We start from the raw sequence: 19,309 nt of genomic DNA, 5'->3' as shown, positions 1-19,309 counted from the left end.
TGCCGGTCAAGTGACGTCGACGGAAGCAAGATCCCTCCCACAATTGTAGAGAGCCTATTGAAGGGGCCCCGAAATGTACTTTTTAGATCGCTTCACTCTCTTCTGTTCATATTTCATCAACCTTTGAATAAACCGGGCAAGCTTCGCACTAGAAATCGTCTCGTCCTCACTTGGTGGCCATGGTATACCGGATGCCTGCAGCCCGACGACAACGCCACGCTACCCAATAAGTAACGTCGGTCGAGCTTCGATGGGCAGGCGCCGCTACAGCTCGGCAGCAGTACGATACGCTACCCTGGAGCACGCAACAAACTGACAGGCAGCGATTGGGATACGGAACCCTGGAGACCCCAACTTGGACGTCAACTACGAGATCGTCGCCTCTTCGTCCTGGTGACGACGTTCGGAAGGAAGGTGTCTGGATTCATGACTGCATATGGTGAGTGCACGGCTTTCCTCCACTAAGATATCACTTGGATTTACGTATTTTTGTGGAAAGTACAGTGCAGTGATTTTTCTTTAACCGTTGACGGAAGTTTTTATAAAGTGAAGAGTTAGCAACACTAAGGGCAGCCATGAACTTGAAGGCACTAAAGAAGCCGGAATGGTTGAACTTGGCCAGAGAGTTGGGCCTCCAAATTACCGAATCGAAGAGAAAGCCGGAGATCACTGAGGTGATCGAAGCGATCGGGGCAGATAACGATGAACTGAAGGAATGCCTAGAGAGCATTGAAGAGAAAGAGGAAGAGTGTAAGCGCATAGAGGAAAAAGAAGAGCCTAAATGCCTAGACGAAAAAGAAGAGCGCGACCGTGTTGGATGCGACGCACTCGAAATGAAGCGCCTAGAGATTGAGCTCTTGAAAGCTCAAAATTCTGAAAGACCTAGTACAGAGGCACGTGAAACCGAGCGCAGTATGACAGACTTGATGGTACCCTACGCAGTAGGAGGGCACCATTTTCTGGTACAGTTTGAGCGCACGTGTGAGAAGGCAAAATTCGCGAGAAACACGTGGTCGCAACGCTTGCTTACGTTACTGCCAGGTGAGGTAGCTGATATCATTGCCCGCATGGGGAAAGAAGAAGCAGAGGACTTCGATGAAGTCAAAGCGAATCTGCTTAAAAAGTATAGATGATCAGCAGAAGCGTTCAGGCGAAAATTGAAGGAAGTCGAGAAGACCAAAAGCGAGTCATACTCAGGTTTTGCATACACCTTAGAGGTAAACCTGAAGGAATGGCTCAGAGAAGAGGCTGCACTCGGCGATGCCGAAAAGACAATGCAGTGCGTTGCTTTAGAACAGTTCTACCGCCGGCTGCCAGTAAAATCAAGTATCGGGTTCAGGATAGGCCAGGCGTAGACACTATAACGAGAGCGGCCGATCTCGCTGAGGAGTACGTAACTCGCCGTACGGACGAAGGCAACGAAGCTCCTAAGAAGGAGATGAATAAATACAGACCCGACAAGCCAAAGCGATGGTCAAAGTCGAGTCGGTATAAAACAATGGAAAGGTCAGATTCGTTGAAAATTAGTGACGAGGACAGCGAGGGAGAGAAGGAACCACCCGAGCGGAGTGCAGAAAGGCAGAAAGAAAAAACTTTTGAGGCAAAGAAACCAGTAGTTTGCTACAACTGCCATCAAATGGGGCATATCTCCGTGGGGTGCAGAAATCCCAAACTAGTATTGATGTCACTAAGTAGTAACGTAGAAAATCTGAACTTGCTAGAACCATACATTCGAGACCTCGTGGTAAACGGCAAACCATGTAGAGTGCTTCGCGACTTGGCAGCCACAATGGACGTGGTGCATCCGTCGTACGTAGAGGAAGGCCAATTCACAGGAGAATGTGCTTCGATAAGGCAAGCCGTAGAGGCCTCCAGTGTTTGTCTCCCTGTGGCCAAGATTCGTATCGAAGACCCTTTTGGAGCACTGGACACTGAAGCCGCCGTCTCGGCACATCTACCACCGCAGTATCCGTATTTGTTTTCTAACAGATCAGAGTATTTGCTACGACGCAAGGGAATCGGGTTTAGTGAGGGAACAGTGCAAGCCCTAACTCGTTCGAAGGCAAGGGAGCTCGCGGCGAAGGCAGTGTACGAATGTCCAGTGGTGGAGGAAACAGGTTTGACGGAGGATTAGTCAACCAGCACCAAACAGGACAGCCCTATAGGAGATAATGCGGAAAGTGCACCAGCTAAGGAAGAGGTCAGTCAAGCGCCGGAGCCTGAAATGTCTCGAGAGGCAGAATGCAGGAGAAAGTTATTGAATGTAAGCCCTGCCACAATGATTGCTGAGCAGTAAATGCGTAAGGCACAACGCAATGCTAAGCATTTCTATGACAGGACGGCTCACACGCGACGCTTTGAAGCTGGGGCAAAGGTAATGATCCTGAAACCCTACCGGCAGAGGGAAGCCATTGGGAACATGTCCCTTAACCAACCTGAGGAGATGCCTGTCGACTTTCCGGAGTTAACAGCAGTGACGGAGGCAAAAGACATTCATGAAACCATTGACAAGCTAGTAGAGCAGGCGGAGTTGAATCCCGATCAGAGGGCCGAACTGAGGGAACTCGTGTTTGAATTTAAAGACGTATTTTCAGACACCCCGGGCAGGACCACTGCGATTGTTCACGATATTGAGTTAACCTCATCGAACCCAGTTCGTTCGAAAGCTTATCGCATTTCACCTCGTCAGCGTGAAGTCATGGCCGCTGAAATAAACAAGATGTTAGAGCTAGGTGTAACCGAGCCAGGAGAGAGTGATTACCTCGCCTCTTATCTTAGTTGAGGTCCCAGGAAAACAGCCGCGACCATTTATGGACTACCGCAGGCTCAATTTAATCACGAAGGACCAGACTTATCCAATACCGCACATCAAGGAAAGGCTTGAGAAAGTGAGCAGTGCTAATTTCATCTCTACGCTCGATTTAGTCAGAGGGTACTCGCAAGTTCCGTTGACCGAGAGGGCAAGCAGGCTTGCGGCGTTTATTTCCCCGAGGGGAACCTTTTGTCCGAAAGTCCTGAGCTTTGCATTGAAGAATGCGCCATATTGCTTCTCTAGCCTTATGGACCAGGTGCTACGAGGAATGGAAGACTTTGCACTTCCGTATCTCGACGACATAGCAATCTTTTCTTCATCATGGGCCGAGCATATGCAACACCTGCGAACCGTGCTGTGTCGTCTACGAGAGGCCAACTTAACTGTTAAGGCTCCCAAATGCCAATTAGGGCGCGCGGAGGTAGCGTATCTAGGTCACGCAATAGGGCAAGGCCATCGTCGGCCTTCCGAGGTTAAACTGACCGAAATAAACAACTTCCTGCAACCACGCACCAAGCGGGACATCAGATCATTCCTTGGCTTGGCGGGTTATTACCAAAGATATATCCCGCGGTATTCCGAGATTGCGAATTCTTTAACGGATGCTCTGAGAAAAACAGAACCACGAACGGTAAAGTGGGATGACGCAAAAGAAAAGGCTTTTAGTATGCCGAAGAAAGCATTAACGAGTCAGCCAGTGTTGAACGCGCCAGACTACTCTAAGCCATTAATTCTTCAGTGTGATGCCAGTGACAGGGGTATGGGGGTGGTGCTCTGTCAAAAGAGAGATAACGAGAACGAACACCCTGTACTCTACGCCAGTAGAAAGCTTTCAGTTCGTCAGGAAGCATACAGTGCATCAGAAAAGGAATGCGCCTGCGTAGTATGGGCGGTGCAGAAGCTAGCTTGCTATATCGCTGGTTCAAGGTTAACCATAGAGACTGACCACTGCCCCCTGACATTGCTACAGTCCATGTCTATGAAAAACGGTCTTCTTTTGCTCTATAGCTTGGCTCTTCAACAGTACACCTTCGATATTCGCTACAAGAAGGGTAAGCTTAACGGCAATGCCGACGGTTTGAGTCGTTGCCCCTAGAGTAACGAAAGCCTCATGCTCACCCGGGTTTGCGTGGCATTTTTACGCTCATTCATACGTTTTTTCCGAAGTGTAGCCGATGGTTAGCTGATTTTAAATAACCACGTCTTAACGCCCTCAAGAAATGGCTGTTTTTAGTGTTCGGGTGGGAGGATGCGCGTAAGGAATGGGAAAGGTGTAGCGGGTTTTCCTTTTTTTTAAAGCCTGGTGTATCTTGGAGGAGGGTGGCCTTATGCTCGCTGCTTTGTGGTTGTAGGACCGGCACTGTTCTGGGGTGATTGCTTCCCACGCAGGAGACGAAAAGTTGCGAGACCTGCTGGCAATACTAATTTCACCGGACCGGACCAGGAAGAAAAGTCACAAGAGCGCCACGAGGACTGCTGACAACTCCCAGGAATCTACCAGCTACAAACTAACGGTTCGTCACCTCTAAGGGGAATTCTGCTACTGAAACGCCGATCCCTCGCACAGTGGCTGCTGGCTCCTACGCGTCGGGATCTTCCTCCCCCGCCGGAGATGCCGTTACGGTTGGCGTGTGGCACCACGTGCAGAAAGGAATTTCACCCAACCTTCCCTCACCATGCCTCGTCGAAATGAGGCGTGACTGCTCCTGCTACGGTTGGCGTCCTGCACCACGTGCAGAAAGAAATTTCTCTCACCTGACCTTCACACACCTTGCCTCGTTGAAATGAAGCGTGAATTCCTAATTTCGAGTGTCTGCCGGTCTGGCGGACGCCCCGAAGTGTTTACAGGCCTCTTTTGCGTGTATGTGTGTGTGTGTGCGACCCTTTCATCGAACGGCCAAAGTCTACAGTAGAACTTCCACGAACCAGCAACGCGCAAAAAAGACGGACAAGCGTATACAATTCCAGGAGGCGGGATGGCCTTCTCCTTGCAGCAGGCTTTCTGTGCCGGTCACGTGACGTCGACGGAAGCAAGATCCCTCCCACGATTGTTGAGAGCGTATTTAAGGGGCTCCGAAATGTGCTTTTTAGATCACTTCATTCTCTTCTCTTCATATTTCATCAGCCTCAAACCGTGCAAGTTTCGCACTAGGAATCGTCTCGTCCTCGCTTGGTCCTCATGGTCTACCGGAAGCCTCCAGCCCGCCGACAACCCCACGCTACCCAATAAGTAACGTCGGTCGAGCTTCGATAGGCAGGCGCCGCTACAACTCGGCAGCAGTACGATACGCTACCCCGGAGTACGCAACAGTGGATAATCGGATTAGTGCTACAATTACAACCTCTTTTATTTACAATAATATGTCCGCCCCGCTGCCTTAGAGCGTCTTTCTCAAAAGCAACAGGAGCATATTCATCAGTACAATAATGAAACTTGGACGGCCCTAGTACTGTTGTATCTTTTTGCCCCCATACAATTAGGTGTTTGTATATTCCGTCTTTCCCAAATGCACGCACCCTTCGAGTCATAAGGGCACACGCAGAACGAAAAATATTAGAACCATTTTTGTCAACCAGCAGAAATTAATATTCGCGCACCACCAACATTATTGCCAAAGAAAAGAACATTGTTTACTTGATCGAGTATCATGGTGCATGCCTCATTATAGCTCTGCAAATGACGACTTTCATAATGCCGATAGTAAATCCTATCATGATGCATGCCTCATGATAGCTCTGCACATGATGCTATCCTTAATGCTGACAGTAGGGATTTGAGTTGACGATGCCCGCTATCGACACATAGACCAAGGGCCGAATTCACAGAACTTTTCGTTTGTAAGTGACTTTCAAACGAAGCTTGTTGTGGCTCGCAAGGGGCGTTGCCATGGTCACACGAAAACCCAGTTGCTCCCAGAGCAGAGCTGCTGCAGGGAAGGTCGGTTTGTTAAGCTGATAGCTGCGCCAGCATTAGCAAGGATTCGTCGTTAGCAAGGACTCCACCTGCGTAGGCGCGCGCTCAGGCCGCGCGCGCAACGAAACAGTGCCGTTTAGCTTCTGACAAAGGGCAGGAAAAGGTCTCGAGAGCACTGCGCCGGCTTTGTTTCCGTTCAATTCGGATGGGACAGCCATGCGTTGTGCGTTCTCCCTAAGAACGGGCAGCGTTCGATGAGCGGCGAGTGGCTGCGAGAACTCACGCGGGAAAGGACTCGCCGTTGGCGCGCCGATTCAGCCGTTAGAGCCGCCCGAGCCGAGGTAATCCGACAGCAACGAGAAGAAAATCCCGAATCGAGGGAGCGGGAGGCCGAAGCAATGCGACACCGTTACCTGTGTATTACCTAACCGTGAAGAAGATCAGGTGCACAGAGGAGAAGCTTCGCTTGCCCCCACTTTCCGGTAGGTTAAGCATTGGTCACTTTTTGCCATCGGTCGGCCATCTTCGCTAATGATATGCCCAGCATCAGAATTGGCTGAAAATTCCTCTTAGAAACAACATAACGTAAAAGTTCTTCGTAAATACGAAACCAGAATATTTTCCTCTGGGCATTTTTTCCTATATTTTTTCCTATTTTCCTATACGAACCAGCCGTGTTTATAGCGAGCACATTTAATCCCGACCCCTGTCGCTGTCACCGCGGCTCGTGCGGGGGCTGCGGGTCGATGACGGCGCAAGTGACGCCGAAGCCATGACGAGCGAAAACTAGCGCAAGCGTGCCAGAATTGAAACATTATTAGACAGTATTAATTTTTTTCACATGGATTAGGCACAATTACGACATTAGTTAAGTTTCTTCTAATTAAACACTGTGAAAAAATTGGTGTCCGATGTGCCACCGCCCGATGAGAACCTCGTATGGATAAGTGGTTCCGCTTCCCTCTACTTTGCTGCGCAACAACATTGGTCTAACAAAAGGTGTCGATGGACAATATTCAGACACAGGAAATTGGCATTGTCGACTTGTCGATGTAACTTCTGCATTTCGTCGTGACATTTCGTCGGGAGAAGAACAGAAAATAAAATAAAATATGTAGATCCCACGCACTGTGGGAATCGATGGTATAGGAGGCATTTTACGTCTAGCGGGCTATCCCAGAATTATTCGGGGTTCTGTAATATGTTACATTGTGAACCAACGTGTTTGTATAAGGCGAACAGTTGTGTGTCTAACAAGAGCACGTGTGTGACGACAGCAGGAAGACAATGACTACGGGGATGACGATTGTATGACGCCACGGATGCCACTGGCATGACGCCGTTCGACATGGAAGTTTACGACATGCTGGCTGTTGCGGCGGACACTGTACTGCACAGCTTGAGGTAAAGCGCAAAATAACGCTCAGGACAGCACTGGAGACCCGCCGTGGTTGCTTAATGGCTATGGTGTTGGGCTGCTATGCACGAGGTCGCGGGATCAAATTCCGGCCACGGCGGCCGCATTTAGATGAGGGCGAAATGCGAAAACACCCGTGTACTTAGATTTAGGTGCGTGTTAAGGAACCCGAGGTGGTCAAAATTACTCCCGAGTCCCCCACTGTGGCGTGCCTCGTAATCAGATCGTGGTCTTGGCACGTAAAACCACGATAAACTAATCACCGATGCTGCCATGGCTGTGCGGTCCCAGTAGTCAGCGGCGTCGACGTAAATCGCGTCCTTGGCGTTTGCAAAGCGCTTGTAGATGGCTTTGGCTCTTTCTTGTCTGCGCTCTTGGTTATGAACTGGGTGCATGTTCCTGAGTAAAGGGAAAAGGTGCATATGTGTTCGTGCTTCGGGGGGATTTCAACTTTATCCGCGTGCTGTGAGTCATAACCGATGTTTGGGGATCTCAGTACGTATCTTCCAGTCTGGATTTTCGTGAGTCGTTCCAATTGGGAGATCAGTAGGGCTTCGATTAGCTCGACCAGTGTATCGTGCACCCCTTGCGCCTAGAATTTGTTCGGTGTTGTTATGGGTATGCCTAGGCGCTTGTTTGTATAGCTTTCTAATCATGTTGTTGGTCTTCGTTCTTTCGTCGCTCTTGAGTGAGAGGAGTAGTGCTACGTAGACCACTTTACTGAGGACGAATGCCTGAATCAATCTGATTACATTGGCTTCCTTGATTCCTTGCCGTCTATTGACGGTTTTTGAGATCAGTCTGGTCGTTTAAAGTACGACTTTTTCGAGTGTTCTGATTGTTTCAGTGTTATAACCATTCGCTTGAATCCGTAGTTCCAGGACTTTGATGATCGGCACTGTTCGTATGAGCTTGGCTTTTGCCTGGAGATCGTTTCGTGGAGATGTTTTCGGAGTCTTCGCTTCTCTCCGCGTTTGCGTGATATAGCAGTACCGATTTCTTTTCTGAGCACTCTAGGCCCCTCGGTTCGACACAGGTTCCTAATGTATTTATTGCTTCCGTAAGGTGTCTTGTGTTTCCCCATCGCTGCCACTGGTTACCTAGAGTGTGAGGCCATCCGCGTAAATGGTAGGGTGTAGTCCTTCCATTTTCTTTAATTTTTTCTGGAGTCCGATCATGGCTATCTTGAACAGGAAAAGGGAGATGACCAATCCCTGCGGTGTCAAGTTCATTCAATTCTATTCTACCTTTTCTTAGTTTTGCCGTTCTGTTTGAGAGAAAATACCTGACATAATTGTATGTCCATAAGGAAGTTCCTAGTATCCCGACGCTTTCCAGGATGGCACTTTGGCGCACGTTATCGAAGGCCTTTGTTAGGTCAAGGCCTAGGCTGGCTTTTGTGTATCTCGACGAAGTATAATTTCCTTTTATGATCTGGTGTTGCAGTTGTAGACCTTGAGTGGATAACTTGGGTCTGTATCCGATCAGCGCGTGAAGTTACAAATATTTGTCCTTCATGCATTTATCAAGTCTGTTAAGTACATGAGTTAGGCTGAGTTTTCCACGAGCTTTCCCACGCACGAAGTGAGGGATGTGGGTCTGAGGTTCTCGAGCTGTAACAGCTTTCTGGGCTTGGGGAATCATTATGATGTTTACCGTTTGCCACTGCTTCGGGATGCTTCCCATTTCCCATCTTAGATTCAGTTATTGTGTCACCGCTTTTATGAAATTGTCATCGAAATTCGTCATAACTTTCTTTGTAACCCTATCCGGACCTGGTGCGGAGTTTGTCCAGAGGTCCTGGAAGCTTTCCTGTCTTCCGCCGTTGTAATGGGACCGGCCCAGTTCGGGGTTTACAAGGCCCTCGTATGGCTTTTCGGTTCTCCTTCAGATTTGATCCAGTGTATCCGTTTTTGATTTCTTGTATGAGGTTTTTGTACGATCTTGGATATTCATGTATGGCCTTGCTTAGGTTGTCTCTGGGTGGTCTTGCACTCCTGGGGGTCTATTAGGTAGAGGAGTATATTCAGGTTTTCGCAAGTCGCAGTTGTAAGTCGATTTCATTGCAGGCGCTGAACCAGTTCCGGCGGGTCAATTGGTTTTCATAATCTTCTGCTTCCCTGTTTAGGGACATAAGTTGCCTTCGTAGATTGCGGTTTAGCTTCTGCTTGCTTAACCGTCTTTGGAGGCTCTGTTTCGCCTCCCGCTTGTGCAATAGTTTCGTTGGGCTTGCTAGAGTTCGGCGTTTTCGGGTATCGTTTTCGTCGCTTTTATTGCGTGCACGTGCAACTGCTCGACCATTTTCTGAATGTCTACTATGTTTCCTATCTCTCCCGATATTTCCCATTTGGCTGCGTGGATACGTTTAAATCCATCACATTCTGCAATTTTGACTATGTTGCCTCTTTTGGACTGGGCTGGGCCCGCCGTGAGCGATGTGGTCACTATGAAGTGGTCACTACCCAGGCTTTCCTTTAAATTGGTCTACTCGGCGTCGTTTCCCATGTTTTTTGTGAAAGTTAAGTCCAGCGTCGTGTCCATGCTGACGCTGTTGCCTACTTTGGTGGGGTACGTCGGGTCGGTGGCCAGAGAGAGGCCAGCCATTTGGGCGTCTTGCCATAGGTTCCTTAACTCCTTTGGTCGTCTCCCGTTTGCAGCCCGAGGCCGAGTGGTGTGCGTTAAAATCACCTGTTATGATCAGGGCACGTCTCTTGAATATGGCTAGGACGCTGCAGAAGAGCTTTACAAATCTGTGGTTACGGAGAGAGTTGCTGTACAGGTCAAGTATGAAGAGACTGTCTTCTCCATTTCTTTTGGTTGCAATGATTTAGATGAGTACATAGTCTATTGCTTCTATGCCCGTGTCGTGTTCTATTACCGGCAAATTGCGCTTGATTAGGGTGGCCATCCCCGGTTTCTCATCGCTGTCACTGGAGGAGGGTTCGTTTTCTTGGTCCAATACTTTATAATTTGGTAGTTTGGCTGGGTTTCCCGTTTCTCGTAGGCACATTACATCGGCTCTTTTCTCTATGCCTTTGCTTAATGTGAATTTATCTAGGTTTCACCTTTTCCACCGGAAGGCCCGCAATTCCACTGCTATTAACGTATCGGTTGGGGCGATTACTCGCCATGTTTGGTTGCTTGAGCACTTTCAAGGGCGATTCGGTGCTCTCCGCCATTGATTTGTCTGGCGTATGGCTTGGTCGTTTTGATCAGACCTATTCGTCCGCGGACTCCTTCGAAGAGACGCGTACTTTCTAGTGCCGTGAGTCTGGCGTTCATGATTCCTGCAAATTTTGAAAGCATATTCTCTAGTTTTTCGGTGCGAGTTTCGCTAAGGATGGCGTTGAGGGCTTCTAGTTTACGATCAATGTTTTCCTCAAACTGGTGTAGTGTTGTGTCTAGAAGTTCCTCGTCAATAAGCTTTCCCTGAGGTGGCTTGCTGGCAGTTGCTTGACTTTGCTTCCTTTGGGTCCCTTTTTTTTTGTGGGGGAGATCCCCCTTTTTGATTACCCTCCTTCGTACGTGTCGGCCTATGACTATCTGGTTCCGTTGCAACTTCCATCTCTTCATTCTTTGGTGAGCCAAGTGGCGGGAGTTGGCTTGTTGACTTCTTTAAGGCTTAGCAGCTCTGCCTTTAGGGCCCTATTCTCTGCCATTACTATTTCTAGTATTTGTCAGATTTTTAGCGTTTTCCGGCTGGCTATATTATTTGCTTTTATGGTTGTTGTGTGGAGCCGTAGAAGACGGCCCTGCCTAGTTTACATTATTTTGTTGAGTTTCTTCTCTTTGTCAGTATCCCTTCTCCGCGCCTCGCTGGTCACGAGCCTGGTCTTGGATTTGGACCTGGACCTCGATCGCAATCTCGATTCGCCCCTCTGGCTTGCCCGGTCTTCATCGCTCCGCTCCACGACGTCGATCTCGAGCTGCGCCGGTCGGGAATCGCGTTGGCGTGGGTGCCAACTGCGCCGCTTTGCTCCTCGTTCCCCTTGCAATCATTGTCCCTCACGCTGTCTCGGGAGGGTAGGCGCGGGAAAGAGCCGGACCGGTCTCTTGCAAGATTTTCTTGAATTTTCTCTCCGCAACCGTGTGTGCGAATGTGCGAACCGCTGGGCACCGGCGTTGCACTGGTTTTGATGGTTCTCTTGGTTGCCTCTTGTTTTCTGCTCGAAGAGTTTCTCCCACTGCCGCTATTTGAGCACGAACGGCGTTTGGTAGCGTTTACGGCACTTTTCGTCACCCGTTTGGTGGTCCCTGTCGTACAGCGCGCACTTGGAATCACACTTGTGGTTTTCTTGGGGACTCTTGGTTCTACAGCCTCTACAGATCTTGTTTTCCGGAGCGGGGCACATGTCAGTCCGGTGGCCGAGGCTGCCGCACGACTCGCATATCTCGCGTGTCTTCTTATGCAGGTAACATCGATATCTGCACCTCTGTAGAAGATGTGGTACGACACCACATCAGTCTCGAACACGATGACCGCGAATTTCGTTCGGCCCATTCTTCTTGCTTGGAAAATCACCGGGTTTCGTTTGTAGACTAAGCTGCGAGTGATGTTTTCGTCGCTGTCGCTCGCCGGTACATTGTGTATTGCGCCCTTGGTGGTGTCTTCGGGCGGGGCGGCGTATACCGTGATTCCGTGAATTCGCTCGCTGATCGGGAGCTCCTTGACAGCTCCTTGTATTTTGCAGCTCTCTCCATGCTTGGGGTGTTCTTGCGACGATGATATTCTTAAGCGAGTTGACGCCAACAGTGCCTTCCTCTGTGCCTTCTGTCTTGAATTTCGTGGCACGGAATATTTCATCTAAGAGTAGCACTTGACTGATCTTGGAAACGTCTAGGCCTTCCCTTGGTTGTAGAACGAGTTTGATGGCTTCACGGGGAAAATGCTGCTGACGCGGGGTACGTAACTGCTTTGTTGTCGTTGTCGTGTACGCGAAGCCCTGTTCGAGGTTCCGGGTCCTGCGCTATCTAGCCCCTTGCCTAGCCATTGTTTCTGGCTTAACTCGAGCAAGGTTTGGGAGCTTCGTCAGCCACCCTGCCTCGCTGGTAAGTTCTTCGGGTGAGATGTACTCACTTTCTACTTCAATGACCTACATTAGCATGCCTGGTTCCCGGGCGATGAGTTCTGAAGAGCTCTGGAGTCGTCGGCGACTCTCGCGAGGGTGAGTGGTAGCCTGGACGCTGCTGCTCTTCCCGGGGAGAGTCGAATGCCATGGGGCCGAGGTTCTACTTAGGCTTAGTGACCTCCCGCTTGGCCAGTGTGGAAAAACGGTCGTAAATGTCCAACAGATGGCCAAATCTTCACGAAAAACGTGTTCACGGGTAGCAGTTACCTTCGGACACACTGTTCAGAGGTTTTTGTACATGCAGAATAAAGATTCATGACACGTAAATGTAAGAAATTTCGGCAGATCCCATGCCCAGTGGGATTTGATGTTACGCGTAGCAGCGTGCGCGAAGCCTACCGAGTTAACGAAACGACCTTGAGAGCACCAAGACGCAGGCGGATATTTCATGACCTACATGACACGCATATGATGACATTCATGGCGTGACCTATCATTTATGTTAGTCGTACACTCTTTTATACTACGCTAATTGAGGTACATACCAAGTTAACGAAACTTCTAAATGTATCAATTTGATGCTTGTTCTCACGCCGGCTACCACCACACATGTAGTACAGCTGCTTGGCTTCATAACGCGCTGCTATTTCGTCTTGCAAAAAACTCATTATGTGGTCGTAGGTGTTCCATTGAAGAGGAGCCCCGCTTCATCCTTCTGCGTCCAAAGCACATGCGAGTACGACTGGGATGTGATTGCACTATCAAGGCCTAAAGTGATTGCATCAGATAACGTTGTGCACTGTGACCTCGCATCGTGTCCATTGTGTGAAATTGATGCTTTTGTTATTCTAGCCTTACTGATCTAGCTTTCTTTTTGTAGTGCTGAAGTGAAGGGCGATAAACCAAGAACGTAATCTTGGTAGGGCAAAAAATACACCTTTCGCTCAATACGAGCATGGTCAGCAGACTGCAGAGACAAAGGAAGCCAAATTTATTAGGACAATGCTGCATTGTCACCGCTGAAATTGAGGTCCTTCCTCCATTGTCTTCACGAGCTGACCGTAATCACGGAAAGATAAGTCAGATAGCCCCCTATCAAGTAGTCTTAACCTGCATCCACCTTGCATCTGATAAAGGAAAAAAAGTTCGTAGCAACCCCTGATACTCTCAACATCATCGATCGATATGCCTTCTGATAATAAGCTGATAAGTCAAAAACACCTGTAGCCTTTGAGTAAGCGATATGTTTTGAGAAATCTTAATTGTTTAACAAGGAACAATCGCGCATTCTACCCTAGCTGACATTGAAAGTGTTGTTTTGCTTTCTTTGGCCTGTTGTCGTGAGCACAAATGTTGCGAACGACCTGAAATATTTAGACCAGGAACTAAGAAAAATGTGAGCATATCTTAAAAGAGAACCCCAAAAATAAAACTGAGATGTCCGAAATTGCGGATATTTTCTGAGCAAGGGCTTTGATGGCACAATGTCCGAACTGAGTTTCACCAAGAAAGAAAATGCCGAAATTGGAGTGGAAAATTGTGCACTGTCTGCTGAATGCAGAGAAATCAAGCGCCATACTTAAAAATGAACAAAATCAAATACAGTGGGAGCAGTATTCTCGAAATAAGAACATTGAAATGAAAGGGGCCCCTGTTTAACGAGCCGAAAGCTTGTTCAAGATTCTGGAGCACATTGGCCAAACAATCGATGAGCCAGCTTCGAAAACCGATGTTTAAGTGTGCCACAGGGTGGCCGTCAAACTTTCTGAGCAATCGATCATCACTGTTCAATACCTCACAAGGCCAAAGCGCGTTGCTGTACTTGAAAAGGAGAGAAAGACGCGGCTCTCTACGGCCGATCATGGATACTGCAGAGATCCAGTGTTTGTCAATGCACGCTTGGGCTCAGAGCTAAACAAGCTTTTGGGCTCACGATTACTCGAAAGAAGGAAAATGGCTGGGACTTCGCTTGGGCGAAACCTGGACCAGTATTTGTAAAAGAAACTACATCCTATCCTGCTCTGCTCATCTAAATTTTGCATTACCTTGATAAAATCAATTAGGTAGCACCAAGCATAGAGGATCCTACAATTACTAGAGAGGACTCTGGCGCTGTGATCATTCAGTTACCATGGTCTGATCTTCGTGCTATGGGTCTCAGGATTTATTCTGGCTTCGCATATAGGCTTTATCTTGCCTAAATTGGGCTAAATTTCAAAGCAATCTCTATTTATTTTTATACACATTGCAATAAGAGTCTGTAAGCACACCAAATCGCTGCTAATTGCAGTTATTCTGCTTGTCCTTGCATCCCTGCTGTAATAGTTTCAATATCGGGCTTCCGTGCGACAGGGACTGTTTTTGAAGCCTGCCACCGGACAATTCAAATAATGTCTCTTTGATTATTTATAACGCAGAAAGAGCGCGGTTTGAATCAGAGAGCAAACGGGTATAGCCGATATTGTAATTGACATTAGGAGAAAAAGAATCGCGCTGGGCAATTCATGTGATGCGCAAGTTAGATAACTGTTGGACCAGTAGGGCTACAGAATGGGTACCAAGAGAAGGGAAGGGCAGTAGAGGACGGCAGAAGACTTGATGGGGCGATGAAATTAGGAAATTCATGGGTGCTAGTTGGAATCGGTTGGCGCAGGACAGGGGTAAGTGGTGATCCCAAGGAGAGGCCTCCGTCCTGCAGTGGGCATAAAATAGGCTGACGATGATGATGATGAGGATAAACGCAGTACTTCCTTATAAATGATCACATCGCACAGTCACAAAGCCGTTTAAAGCCAGAACGGCGAAGTTTAGGCAAATCCAAGTACTACCCATCATTCTCATGCTGGATGAGCCTCCCCGTTTGCAGCTCTCATAGACACTAGTGCCACAGTTAATTTTAGTAATTGTATGAAACTCCATGGCACCTAGTGCCTTTGAGGCACCACTACTCTTCAAGAAACCTGTGGGCTGATTATGCAGCCCCTCGTTATGGAGCTGCTTTACTTACAAGACCTGATAAAAACTTATTTGTTCATATAAACGCTCAATCAGCGATAAACAAAGAACATATCCTTTAGCTCTTTGCCACGTTGAGTTTCCCGCCTGATGTATCTATAGTCACGGAAATGTGGTGCCATAAAAGCGCAGCTGTTCTTAGGTGTCCTGCTTACACAGACTTCTTTAGCCGACCATGAAAAACAAAAGGAGGCATTATGGTGATGGCCAAAAATGAACTTGACTGCCACCTAGTAGATTCTGATTCACACGCGATATGTGATTGTGAAGTGTTGAGTGTCCGATTATCTGTTTTTAATGTTTCTCGTTTTTATGAGCGTTTTTATGGGCCCAACTTTCTCTCTTTTCTTGATGAGAGAAGAGAAACAAGCTTTAATGACATTCTGGAAGATGTTAGCCTGGCTGTTCCCATGCCATGCTACTACAGGTGATGGCTGATGATTATGAAGGGAAAATGAGATAACCAACCAAACGCAGCTAAGTGCTACAAAGGAAACCCATACGGGTTCCTCGAAAGAAAAGCTTCGCAGTTGAAGAAAAATTCGTCCTGGTCTGGGACGGACCAGGACGAAAAGAACCCGTATGGGTTTCCTTTGTAGCACTTAGCTACGTTTGGGTGAATGTCTCATTTTCCCCTTATTATTTACTCATCTCCACCTTGCGGGTTTCCGCAGAACTATTACGTCGGTGATCATTATCATGTATCCTGTGATAAACAATTACCAGCGCATAGAGCCACACATGTGCACGCCCTAATATATACTATAGAGATATCCACAAAGTTTCGTGAAGGCTCGTGGCCCGCAAGAACTTGAATACTATGTGGCAACCGTCCGTCCCGTCGTTGACCCCGCTCCTCGAAATCCAGTTTGCTTCGCCGCGAAGGTCGTTGCCCCTTGCTCCCCTCACCGTGACTCTCCATGATAAGCCGCCTATTCTTCGTAGCCGACCGCACCATTGGCACTTGCCTCCTCATCGACACCGGGTCCGAGCGCTCTACCATACCCGCCCGGCAGCAGATCGCCAACTCTGGAAGTCCACAATTATGCTCCGCGCTGTGAACAACACTGACATCGCGTCGTATGGGCTCCGTTAAATAACGCTAGACATCGGACTCCGGCGCTTGCACAGATGGGTGTTTGTGATCGCTGACGTCAGCCTTGCCATACTGGCAGCGGACTTCCTCAGTCATTTCAACCTAGATGTGAGTGTTCGGGATCTGCGCCTAGAGGATAACGTCACTTCCCTCAATGTACTTGGCCTACAGTCCAACCTCCCCCCCATCTGGCATCGGTAAGTTTCGGCCGGTCTTTACGTACAAGATACTTGCTGAGTACTCTAAACTCACGAAGCCCCGAAACAATGCGCTGACACAAAGGTGAAGCATCATATCACCACTACCGGCCCACCTTTCGCTGCCCGGCCACGGAGGCTCGCTGGACGGAGGTCGGAAGTGGCCCGCTGTGAGTTCGAACACATGCTTCAGCTCGGTGTTATTCCTCCTTCCTCCAGCAATTCATCTTCTGTCCATCTGGTTCCAAAGCAGCCCAATGGTAACTGGCAGTCTTGTGGTGATTACCTAGCTTTGAATGCAGTCACTGCTTTGGATCAATATCCCCTTCCCTACATACATAATTTCGGTACCTGTCTCGCAGGAATGAAATCATACAGCAAGATTTATTTGATGAGCGCATACCACCAAATTCCTGTCGAACCCAGTGACACTCCGAAGACAGCAATCACTACTCCATTTGGCTTATTTGAGTTTGTCGGCATGCCTTATGGTTGAAGAATGTGGCGCAAACATTTCGAAGGTTTACGGACGAGGTTACGCGCGGGCTCCCGTTCATTTTCCTCTTCCTTGGCTGCATTCTCGTTGGCAGTCGCACAGACGAAGAGCACAAAGAGCCATATTCGCCTTTTATTTGGCCAACTGAATCAACGTGGCCTGGTTCTAAAGCCCCAGAAATGCATTTTCGGAGTTGAAGCCATGGATTTTCTCGGCCCTCGCAGTTCACCCCAAGGCATCAAGCCATTGGAATTATGGTTGTGGGCGATCGAAAACTTCCCCTCTCCAACTTTCTTCCGAAAGTTGCGCGAGTTTCTGAGGGTCATAAATTTTCACAGGCGTTTCATATAAGCCTGTGCACAAGTTATTCAGTCGCTTACCGACTTTGTTGCTTCGCGACTCTAAAAAAAAAAAAAAAAAAGAACGCCAACCTTCCACGGGTCCTCGGAGTACGAACACCCCTTCCAGGTAGTCAAAACGCGGTAAGTGACTGCAGTGTTGCTGATTCATCATTTGCCCGACGCGCCATCTCGTCTTACGGTAATCGCGTCGACCACGGCAGTGGGTGTAGCACTGCAGCAACACGATGGCACATACTGGAGGCCGCTGGGTTTCTTCTGAAAGCAACTCAAACCCACCGGAGTTCACTACAGCACCTTCGAGAGGGAAATATTGGCCATATATTGCGCGGTCAAGCATTAACGTTCTTTGGAGGCTGTAGCTTTTACATTCAGACCAACCACAAGCCGTTAACCTTCGTTTCCTAGAACAACAGTTCTTCGTACTCAGAACGCGAGCTTCGACAACTTTCCTTTACCTCCGAATTTCCTGCGGACACCCGCCATGACCGTGTGTCCGAAAATCAGGCAGCTGATGCACTGTCGCGGATCGGCGCTGTGACGGTTCGCTCTGTTGATTTCCAAGCTCTAGCCTCCGCCCAACAAAACGACCCCGAGCTGCGCCAATTGCTGGGAAAAGGCTCGTAGCTCCAGTTTACAAAGATGCCGCTTCCCTACACAACATTGATTACGTGCGACGCATCGCAGGCAGCTCCTCGCCCGTTCGTGCCCCATCAGTTTCGGTGGCCAATTATCGATTCGCTGCACCTGCTCAGCCATCCTGGCATCGAAGTGGCCCAGAGGCTTATCACAGACCGCGTCCTGGGCCAAGGATCAAGAAAGAAATTCGAAGCTGTGCACGAAGCCTGTCAAGCCGTGAAAGTGACCCTCTACACGCGTTCAGCGTTGCAGCCACTTCGACCACTAAAGAGCCGTTTCGATCACGTAAATTTAGACTTGCGGGCCTCATCCGCCCTGTCGAGGTTTCAGGTACCTCCTCCCGTGTGTCGACCGGTATTCAAGGTGACCTGAGGTGACGCCTCCACGAGACATCATGGCCGAAACAGTGCCGGAAGCATTTGTTGCATTTTGTGTCACGATACGGTTTCCCTTCGAGCATAACTACTGACCAAGGCCGTAAATTTCAAGGTTCACAAGGACATCATCGTACTTCTCCGATAGCAGCTTTACTGATGCCTCGATTACACTAACAGTTTGCTTGAGTGTGAGCAGCTCATCAAGTTTTTTGTTAATTTCCAGGAGCATGGTGGCGATCGAGGCATCCTGCCCCTTACAAACGACGGAACTGGCCTTACTACTGCGGCACGGAGGGCAGCGCCAGGACTTCCTAAATTCAACATCATTGGACCGAAAGTTTTTCTTGGTTATTCCTGAGCAATTATGACTGATGTGAAAATGTCCCGAGCATTCGCAGCAAAGCAGATACTCATCATTTGCCTTAATGGCCACATCACATTCATCACAAACAGAATTAGACATTCTGACGGGCGTACTCGAGGGTGGATGGTTCAAGGGATGCGGTAACAAGTGAAGAATATAGACAGGAAATTAGAACAACAGGCAGCAGCAGTGGCAGACTATCCTTAGTCGGCTAACTAAAAGAGGGACGGCAATCACCAACCTGTAACGACAGCAGAAAATCCTCGATTAGACGAGTGTCCGTTCGCCGCCACTGCTGCTGCCAAATCAGGAGGTCATTGCAGTGACGCCCGTATTTGTAGGCGGCGGTGGCGCCTTTCACATCCGTTGTCGTGACGTGACTATCTGCGGTGAGCAGATACCGGCAGCACGATCGGTAGGTGGGGCGGGCCTTGGTGTGCTCGAAATCCAATCTGCACACGTGCATGTGCGGTGTAGTGGAGTTCCGGGCTGCTGATAACTTCAACACGAGGCGACGACTGCGCACTGTAACGACAGTAGAAAATCCTCGATTA

At 48.7% G+C, this 19,309-nt stretch overlaps 1 protein-coding gene across 1 annotated transcript in view; it reads right to left on the bottom strand.

Annotated features, from left to right (window-relative positions):
* LOC126529988 (putative defense protein 2) overlaps nucleotides 1-19,086 on the bottom strand; it is an 89,219-nt gene extending 70,133 nt beyond the window's left edge. Inside the window, exon 1 of the mRNA XM_055070169.2 lies at nucleotides 18,997-19,086. The gene's annotated coding sequence lies outside the window, so the exon portion shown is untranslated. The remainder of the gene's footprint in view (nucleotides 1-18,996) is intronic.
* Between the last annotated feature and the right edge of the window lie 223 nt (nucleotides 19,087-19,309).

This window comes from Dermacentor andersoni, chromosome 5 (genome assembly GCF_023375885.2).
Source record: "Dermacentor andersoni chromosome 5, qqDerAnde1_hic_scaffold, whole genome shotgun sequence".
NCBI lineage: Eukaryota > Metazoa > Arthropoda > Arachnida > Ixodida > Ixodidae > Dermacentor > Dermacentor andersoni.
This window is presented reverse-complemented; position numbering and strand designations above follow the sequence as displayed.